The sequence below is a fragment of the Arachis duranensis genome, chromosome 4 (assembly GCF_000817695.3).
Source record: "Arachis duranensis cultivar V14167 chromosome 4, aradu.V14167.gnm2.J7QH, whole genome shotgun sequence".
Taxonomy (NCBI): Eukaryota; Viridiplantae; Streptophyta; class Magnoliopsida; order Fabales; family Fabaceae; genus Arachis; species Arachis duranensis.
This window is the reverse complement of record NC_029775.3, coordinates 87813549-87824330: the sequence shown is the minus strand read 5'-3', so window position 1 is coordinate 87824330 and position 10782 is coordinate 87813549. Positions and strand designations below refer to the sequence as shown.

General features: G+C 34.6%; 1 pseudogene; it reads right to left on the bottom strand.

Moving 5' to 3' along the window:
• Positions 1-10045: 10045 nt before the first annotated feature.
• The window catches only part of LOC110280764 (probable glutamate carboxypeptidase AMP1), a 10546-nt pseudogene continuing 9809 nt past the window's right edge, over positions 10046-10782 (bottom strand).

Sequence of the window (10782 nt, the reverse complement as noted above, 5' to 3'; positions counted from 1 at the left end):
GGACCATTTTCACTGAGAGGACGGGAGGTAGCCATTGACAATGGTGAAACCCAACATACAGCTTGCCATAGAAAGGAGTAAGAATGATTGGATGAAAGCAGTAGGAAAGCAGAGATTCAGAAGGAACACAGTATCTTCGTGCGCTTATCTGAAATTCCCACCAATGAATTACATAAGTATCTCTATCTTTATTTTATGCTTTATTTATCTTTATATTCGAAAACCATTATAACCATTCTACATACCATAGATTAAGGGTGTGGAGCTCTGCTGTTCCTCGAGTATTAATGCAAAGTACTATTGTTCTTCTATTCAATTCATGTTTATTCTTATTCTAAGATATCCATTCGCACACAAGAACATGATGAATGTGATGATTATGTGACACTCATCACCGTTCTCACTTGTGAACACGTTATTGACAACCACTTCCATTCTACATGAAGACAAGCTTGAATGTATATCTCTTGGGTTTCTAATAAACAATTCACATCGACTCCCATCTAACAATGGGGCATCTGAATCCGAAATTAGGATCTTCGTGGTATAAGCTAGAATCCATTGGCAGCATTCTTGAGATTCGAAAAGTCTAAACCTTGTCTGTGGTATTCCGAGTAGGATCTGGGATGGGATGACTATGACGAGCTTTAAACTCGCGACTGTAGGGTGTAGTGACAAATGCAAAAGGATAGTAAATCCTATTCCTACACGATCGAGAACTAACAGCTGATTAGCCATGCGGGGAACTGTAGAGGACCATTTTCACTGAGAGGACGGGAAGTAGCCATTGACAACGGTGACACCCAACATACAACTTGCCATAGAAAGGAGTATGAAGGATTGGATGAAGGCAGTAGGAAAGCAGAGATTCAGAAGGAACAACGCATCTCCATACGCTTATCTGAAATTCACACCAATGAATTAAATAAGTATCTCTACCTTTATTTTATGTTTATTTATCTTTTAATTATCAAAACTCTATAACCATTTGAATCCGCCTGACTGAGATTTACAAGATGACCATAGCTTGCTTCAAGCCAACAATCTCCATGGGATCGACCCTTACTCACGTAAGGTTTATTACTTAGACGACCCAGTGTAGTTGCTGGTTAGTTGTGCGAAGTTGTGAAGAAGAGTGATATTACAATTGTGCGTACCAAGTTGTTGGCACCATTGAGATCACAATTTCATGCACCAGAGAGCAAACTGCAAATTCGGAGCAGAAAATGTGAAAACAGAGGGCAGAATCAGAAAGTGCTCACCAAAAAACCTTAAGAAAGGTCTCACTATTTTCTATGTCAACCTCCATGTCAACAGTTGCGTTAGCACAAGGAGGACACATGGCAACATCTGAATGGAGGAAGAAACCACGTCAGTGCTGACACAGACACGCGGGTCAACCAATAGGCCGATTCAGGTCCAAGCGCGGGTCTGACGGGTTAGATTGGATATAGTTGCAGGTTGACCATGAACCTGTGCGGGTGCGACACGTGGTAGCATCTGGGCCATTGATCGAGGATCCAATCTGACGACATGAGATCAATTTGAAAATGAGAATAACACTGATGGTGGCAGGTGCTTGCAGTGGCGCGTGACGGTCTGTCTGGAGGTTTCCAACGAGACGAAGACGATGGTAAGGGTGGTAACGATCCAAAGCGTCGAGAAATAAATGAAAATCAAGGACAAAGAACACTGCTGGAATAAAAAAACAAAAGGGCTATGGACTAATTTCCATGGAAAAAAAACCTATGCTATTGATATCATGTTAGAAACAAGAAAATAGTCTGAAAGAAGTGTTTTGTATATTATTCAGCTGTGTGAAAAAGTACAATGCACAAGGGGTATATATAGGTGCTAGAAGAATTAAATCAATAAAAATATAGAATCCTACACTTAATATACATATATGCTATATAAATATAAATGATACTAATTGATCTAAATTGATTCTAATTATTCTCTAACAATAAATGTGAATACATTTATTTTACAGTCATGCTACACATCCATGTAATTTTGTATCCAAGTCCATCCAAGCTAGCCCAACACCAAAAAACCCAATACCATTAAATAAGCATGTATAACACGCGCCCCAAACCCCCCAAAACGTTAACATTCATTCGCGCTTCATTATGAAAAATTGTTCCTTCTTATTCAACACGCACGAAACTGCTACTTCTCTTCGAATCTATCTCAAAATCACTCAAACTTCACACACGTTCTCTGTTAAAACCACTACTAGAGAAGAATCACAAGAAGATTTCGCAAGGAAGAAGAAAAAATGAACGAAAATAGCAACAGAGACTGCGAAAGGTATGAGAACAGTTATTGTTCATTTAAAATCTTGCAATCTCGTGTTTCTCCTAGTTGTATTTTAGGTTTACTGGATTGAGTTGCTTCGTTTAGTAGATCGACGTATTCTGATTCCATTTTTACAACGTAACTGGGGCTTGGAATGAAATGGGTTCTTATTTTCATTCAGTTCAGTGGAGTTGCTAATTTTGATTCACTTGATTGTTAGTCTGTTCAGTTGACTTCTTTTGCATGGAGAAATACTATTCTTGATGATTGAATGTTTATAACGATTTATTCAGCACATGAATGGTGTTCTTTTCAGTTGGCTTGGTGATTTTCATTCACTTGATAGTTAGTGTGTTCAGGAATTTAAGTCAGGAAAGGAAAGATATAGTTGAAGAAATGAAATTTGGTGTGCTGGCACATGTCCCGAAAATGAACGTCTCTCATGCCCTCTTGAGAGGATTGATTGATTGCTATGATGACTACCATGGATGCTTGAAAACTCTCCATGGTAAAATATACATAACACCTGGCAAGATAGCAGATGCGCTGGGCATAAACAACGGTGGTAATACACTTTCCAAATTCTGCTTATTTTCGGTTCATTGCTTCCTTTGATTTTGGTTCATTAAGGAACAGAAAATTAAACTGAGCCTTTTTGGCTGATTTATTGCTATTAAAATATTGTAGGGAATCATTTTTCTGAAAAAGTTGAGTAAGGCAAACTGTAAGAGGCAAACAAGGCAATATTTGACAGCCTCAAATGTGTTATGTTGGCGTCTTTGACAAAGCATGTCCTGGATATGAGTGTTGAAGGGAAGGAGAACCGACAAAAATTCCAAAAGGCTTTTGTTGTCTTCGTACAGAAGTTCTTCTTGCTGCTGACAATGGTAAGTGAAGAATCGGATTTCCTCTCGTGCGGTCTAGAACTTTCACAAATAAATTCCCGTTGTAAGTATAGCTCCTAGACCGAGAAGAATTCCTTTCTTACAAAAGTTTTTGGTTGTCACAAGTAACAAACCCCTTTGAAATTGATAACCGAAGTATTTAAACCTCGGGTCGTCTTTTCAAGAAATTGCAGGGAGGTGTTCTTATTATTGGTTATGCAAAGGTATATTTTTGGGGTTTTGAAAAGGTTTGAACAAGTAATTTAAATAGAAAGAAAAATAAATTAATAATTAATAAAATTCTTGGCAAGATATGAGAATTAGAATTCCTATCCTAGTTGTCTTTATCAGATGTGATGAGAATTGTTTATTGCTCCCACTTAGTTAACCCTTACTGAATAAGGGAAGGTCAAATGGACCAATTAATTTGATCTTCAAGTCCTAGACTAGCTTGGAGATATCCAAATTAATCAGCAACTCCCAATTTCAACCACTGCTTTATTTTAATAACTCAAGCGTTACTAATTACTTAACCAAAGCCAAGAAGAGAAAATATAATTTAAAACAACAATTGAGAATAATTAATAAAAGAAGTAATAAGTCTGAAATACTTCAATTTGAATTAATAAAAATATCAAATGTAACATGGAAAAGTTCAAAAACAAATAAAAGATAAAATAAATAAAAAGAACATTGAACCTGTGATTGAAGAAGATGAAATCCTAATTCTAATAAAAGTCCTAATCCTACTCCTAAGAGAGAGGGGAGAACCTCTCTCCCTAAAACTACTTCTAAATCTAAAATTATGAGTAATGAGATCTGATAATGAATGAATGGATGGACTCCCCCACTTTATAGCCTCTAATCTGTGTTTTCTGGGCCGAAAACTATGTCAAAAACAGCCCAGAATTCGCTGGTTATGAAATCTGCCATGCTGATTTTCGCAGATGCAACGCGTCTGCGTGGAGCGCGCGTTTGCATCATCTATCTGTATGGCCGCTATGTCAAATTATATATCAAATTGAAGCCCCAGATGTTAGCTTTCCAATGCAACTGAAACCGCATCATTTGGACTTTCGTAGCTCAAATTATGACTGTTTGAATGCGAAGAGGTCAGGCTGGACAGCTTAGCAACTTCTTCAACTTCTTGTATTCCTTCCGCTTTTGCATGCTTCCTTTCCATCCTCTAAGCCATTCCTGCCCTGATATCTGAAATCACTTAACACACATATCATGGCATCAAATGGTAATAAGAGTGGATTAAACATAGGAAATTTAAGAGCACGAAACATGTTTTCAATCATAGCACGAAATCAAGAAGGAAAATGTAAAACCAAGCAAATTATATGAATAAGTGGGTAAAGAGTTGATAAAAACCACTCAATTGAGCACAAGATAAACCTTAAAATAGTGGTTTATCAACCTCCCCACACTTAAACATTAGCATGTCCTCATGCTAAGCTCAAGAGAAGCTATAAAGGAGTGAAGAGGAATGATAGAGAGTATGCAATGCAACCTATCTTATGTGAATGCAACTACATGCAAAATATTTCTACTTAAACAAGTTCTCCAAGATAAATACAAAACTAATTCCACTAATTCAAATTATACAGTAAAAACAAGTAAACTTGTAAGAAGATAGCTCATGAAAGCAGGGAACACAGAATCAAGCACTAAACCCTCACTGGTAGTGTATATGTACTCTAATCACTCAAGTGTATAGGGTAATTCACTCTACTCTTCTCTAATCATGCTTTCTAAACCACAACTAGAAAATGGATTAATACAGACAGATTTACAGACAGATTTAGCCTTTATTACAGATGGATTTTTGGTTACCGACGAAATTACCGACGGATTTTGTTCCTCTGTAAAAGCCTCGTCGAAAATTATTTACCGACGGATTTTTTTCGTTAGAAAATTACAGACGAATTTTTACCAGTTATCGACGGTTTTTCCCTCTGTAAATTCTCCATCCATTTCCTGAAGACGACGAACTTTTCGACAGATTTTTCGTCTGTAATTACAGACGGATTTTCAGACGAATTTTCCGACTGTAATTACAGACGGATTTTCTGACAGATTTTTCATCTGTAATTTGAACTTTGGAAAATCATCTCACACTCTTATTACAGACAGAAAATCCGTCTATAAATCCGTCAGTAAGGTAAAATAGAATTTTTTTTTATTTTTCCAATTACAAAATAAACTTGTTTTCATACAAAATAAATATAAATTTAATACAAATTTTTATCTAATTTGTATTCAAATATTTATAATATTTCAAAAAATAAACAAATTCAACGTATTATCAAACTAAAAAAAATGTACTATAAACAAGCAAGTCAATATAATTAAAAATATAAACAAAGTGTATTGATACATCAACTATAATAATAAGTAACAAACATATATCAACAAAGTCTATTGAGTAAATTAAAAGTTGTTAATGAGTATCCAAAGGGCTCTAAATGATTTCCTCATACTAGTAAATTAAAAAACCTATATCGCAAGCAACTCCTATTCAATTTCCTAACTTATTTGAACAATTTTTGCTGCTCTAATAATTAATAGATGAAGTTGGTGAAGGAGATCTGTGTTAATTCCACTTATCTCATCTGCAAAATTCACTTCACTTGCTCTTTCTGCTACTGCTTCTTCTTCTTTATCACTGCTTTCTTCACAAGAAAACTTTTCTTTTTTGTTCCTCAATAAAAATGCCCAGAGTGAGAACATAGACCCTATCATTAATAAACTCAGATAAGTGATCAACGAAATGAAAATTGATATCTTTAAATTAATAATATGCAAAATAACAAACCATATCAAGATTAGCTAGCTGAGCAAATAGCAATTAACAGCGAAGAAATGAAGCTCAACCAAGAGATGCACTATCTTATACCAAGGAAAAATACAACTACACCCTAATACAATGGAGGCTACATCATGCTACATTAAAATGTACTCATTCTGAGATCACATTCATGTGGTGTAGACTAAAGTAAACAAAAAGCCAAAATCTAAGAAATATCATATCCAAAACTGAATGCCAACCTTGGCAAGGCATTGATGCGTGATTCTTTCAAGTAGATAGAACTACGGCCCAAAGCAGGGAAGCTTTCTCCAATTCTGATTTTAATCCCTACGTAAGTCAGCTGGGTTAACAAATAGAGGAATCATTCATCATAAAGAAAAATTGCATAGAATCCACTACATTCTCACAACCAACAATGATAATTTATAAACTCATGATTTGAAGTTTTAAATGAGCAAGACCAAAAGTGGAAGACACTAGAAAACCGAAACTCCACTGCCTACAAAAACTAAGGGGCTACCACTGTGACAAGAAAAATGTACGATCAACCCGTTAGAGAGTGCACTGTAAACAACTTAGTACCTTATTGGACCCAAAGGAAGATACTTTGTTCTTGGAACATAGCAAAACAATGAAACAAGGTCCAGCAGCCTTTCGTGGGTTTCATATAGTTTCTTCAATTTTTCATCAGTCTATTCTTTCTTATCATTGTCATGATTGTGTATTTTGCTATTCAAAACCACAGTTCAAAAGCATTATTAATCAGCATCAGTAAAACTGAAGCAAGCACAAAATTAAGATATGGTTCTCACTTGATCAAATCATCTTGTACTTTGTACATCTCATCCAAAACTTTTATCATTGGACTTAATAAAACTCCAAGGCCTGTACCGCTAGCTCCTTGATCTTCTCCATTGCTGATATGTATGTCTGAGAACTGTGACTGCAGACCACCTTGTGCCAAAGTGTGCAGAAACTCATAAATCTGTAACCTGAAAGGTTCACCATATCTGATTGCCATTGTTGTAAGAGCTTAAGCAGCAATAATTCGAATCTGCACATCTATTTAACAAGAATATTTAAGTTACACAACAAAATGAATAATCATTTACTGAAGATTCATAGAATTGAATCAGAGTATCAGACTAATAATTTGGGAAGGCCAACCAACACTAAGTTATAAAAATAAAATATATCATTCTTTTTCATGATGTTAGTACAAATGTACAATACCATTTAGAAAATAATGTCAAATCTGAGGGGTAATAAACAAGTAACAAAAGGGAAACCACAGGAGATATATACCTCCCACCTGCCATTAAATACACACCTCTATAGCCTAGTCAAAGCACTAGCTAGAGTAGGATTACGAGAACTAGCAGTAGCAACCAAAACATTTGCATGAAATTCTTACAACCAACAAGAATGCCAATGAAGGCAAGTGGCATACCAGTATCACTAACCTCCAAATGCAAGTGTCATATAATCTTTTCAGTTTTCATAGCTTCAATATAGAATTTCTGAAAACAAAGTATAGAAATAAATCAAATGGATGAAAAATGTAAAATACAATCATATGTGAATTGATTAGCCTGAACATAAGATGGAAAATATCATAATTTAATCTTTAATTTTGTGAAATCAATTTAAAAAGAAAAATAAACCATTGGCAACATGGTCAACCAAATGTATGAAAAAAATTGCTAATTGCAAGCAAGTTCTCACCCCCACAGTGTTGCCATCACTTCCATCACTAGAACCCCCAATATCCGCACTGTTCATATCATCAAAAACTTAGTTATCCACAAGCATCTAATAGAATAACTAACTCATGGACTAGTCTTCTAAATAGAGGGATAAAATTTAAGTTTAATCCCATTAAAGAGTATCTGATTTTCCCTCTATGACCCCACAACGTAAGAATTAAAAAAAAAATAAAAAGAATTTGCAGAAATTTATATAGAAAGAAAACAAACTAACAAACCTCTGTGATAGCTTGTTTTCAGTTCTAAGCTTTGTACTATCAGTATGGCCATTCCCAATTGACATTGCAAGCCCCTCAAACCCTTTCAGTTTCTTCATCAAACTCCGATCAGAATTTACAGATTTTGGTGGCATCTCCATACTTAGAGGTGTCCCAGTCTTCAGCAATGCATCAATAGAAATGAAACAAAAATTAATATCATTCTATGCCTAAATTAGGAACTGATATCAGAAAACATCATAGCTTACAGCAGGTGAAGATGGAACTCCTTGTCCGTGTGGATATGGCCCCTATGTTTTAGAAATATATAATTCACAAGAACATAAGACATAATTACAACCAATAAAGCCTAAATAATTACAACACCAAAAAAAAGCATATATAATTAAGCACTGAAAAGCTTTTATGATAATAAAATAAATAAATATAAATATTTGAATTATCTAGGTACACAAACAGGATCAAAAGAAACACATTTGACATTTCAGTATATTAGTTTCTCTTATCCTATTGTGAACTATTGATTGATATCATTACAGTAGAAGCCAAACATTCGTGGGCAATGAGCAAGACAAGCTCCAATTTTTCATAAACCATGAAATAAATTGCATGAAAGTAGCTAGACTTACAATAGGAATGGTAGGATGAGTATAAATCCCTTCAGGTGAATAAAGTGCTGCATAAGGTGGCATCATAGGCTGAAAGAAATAGAAAAAGTTGGCAAGTTAGATCTGGCAAGTTGTCAACGAAACACCAATAAAACCAAACATTGAGTTCAATTTGAAGAAGGAAACTTGTGAAAAACTAACACAATTTAAGATCCAAGAACCTAAGACAGTTATTTAACATTGTAAGTACAAAAGTAATTGAATGGTTTAAAGCTTGCTGATCTTAAAAATATAGTTGAAGACTTAAGTAGTAATGAGGGAGGCCAGCCATGTTGGAGGTACTTCAAAAATATAATTTCTTGTATGCTTAACAAGAAGACTAATATTTTTTAATATGATTCAGGCAAATAGATTTGTATGAATACAGTACAGGATCAACTATCTTCCCTCTCTCCGTTGGTGACATTATGGAATATAAACAAAGATGAAATAAAATTAGCAACATTAGTTTTTTACATTGAAAAATGAAAATCGTTACATATTGACAATCAATAACCTACTTATTGCAATTAATAACAAGCTAACAACACAACTAACAACTTACTTAGGGAACAAATATAATATTAAGTAGAACATGCAGCCAAGAAAAGAAGCACATGTTCCTAACTTGATCCACTCATCTTCAGATCCAATCATACACAATAATACTTTATTTCAATATAAACAAAGAATAAAATTAAAGAAAGAAAAAAATGAAAGGACACACATACATTCTTGAATCATGCATGTATATACACTGAAAAATCAAAACACATAACATAATTAAGGATAGAGAATTAAGGCCACAAACTAAAAAAAGAAGAGCATTAGTGTAGTTAAGTGATCTGAAAAATAATAAGGTAAATAGTGAAATCCAATCACTTTAAATCTTCTCCAAAATTCTCTCTCTTCTCTCCTTAATTCAGCACCTTCTAGCACCACAGAGAGAGATAATAAATTAACAACAACAACAATAATAATAATATAATATAGTATTATAACCGTGTAAGCTTATAACCATAGAGTATGCTATATAAAAGAAGAAGAAGAAGGGCTTTAATTAAGTAAGTAATTGTACTTGTACTTGTACTTGTTCCTAACTTGGAGAAGAGCAAAGAGACAGTTGTTGAATCTGCCAAATCTGCTGCAAATGTTGCCAAAGAAGCTGTTCACAACACTGGAGAAAAAGACTCTGATGCATAACTTTGATTAAAATCTTGGAATTATTTCTGCATTTAATTTTGAATTTAATCAAAATTATTATAGTCTTCTGAAGGCTGAAGCATACTTAATCATGATGGGTGCACAAAGCTTGAAGTATTGCCACAAGAATTGAGAAATTTATTTCAATTTTAATTTTATATTTTATAGAAAATCTGACTTTCAATTTATTAAAAATAGAAGAAGTAGTATTTTAAGCATTGTTTTGATTAGGTGAATTCTCCTTTGAGTGCAGAAGCACTGTTTGAATTGCTACCCTTTCTCTTTCACTTCCCTATGTTATTGAATCAGCAATCCCAGGGAAGAAATCTAGCTTGCTTTCTTGGTCCCTTGGAGGCCCAAATACCTATAAGAAGCATTCATGGATTGGTGATTGGTGGACAAAATTGTGATACAATTGTTATTCCATTTTGCAAAATTCATTGCTTTTCATTCCCTGGTAATGGCGCCAAAAACATGATGCCAATACCATAGTTCACAACTCCGTTAAACTTAACCAGCAAGTGTACTGGATCATCCAAGTAATACCTTACGTGAGTAAGGGTCGATCCCACAGAGATTGTTGGTATGAAGCAAGCTATGGTCATCTTGTAAATCCCAGTCAGGAGGATAAAATTATGGAATTTAGAAAATTAAATATGATTAATAAAAATAAACAGAAAATAAAATGGATAGAGATACTTATGTAAATCAATAGTGGAAATTTCAGATAGGCGTATGGAGATGTTGTGCTCCTCTTGAATCTCTATTTTCTTATTACATTCATCCTATCCTTCTTACTCCTTTCCATGGCAAGCTGTATGTAGGGCATCACCGTTGTCAACGGCTACATCCCATCCTCTCAGTGAAAACGTTCCTATGCTCTATCACAGCACGGCTAATCATCTGTCGGTTCTCAATCAGGTTGGAATAGAATCCCTTGATTCTTTT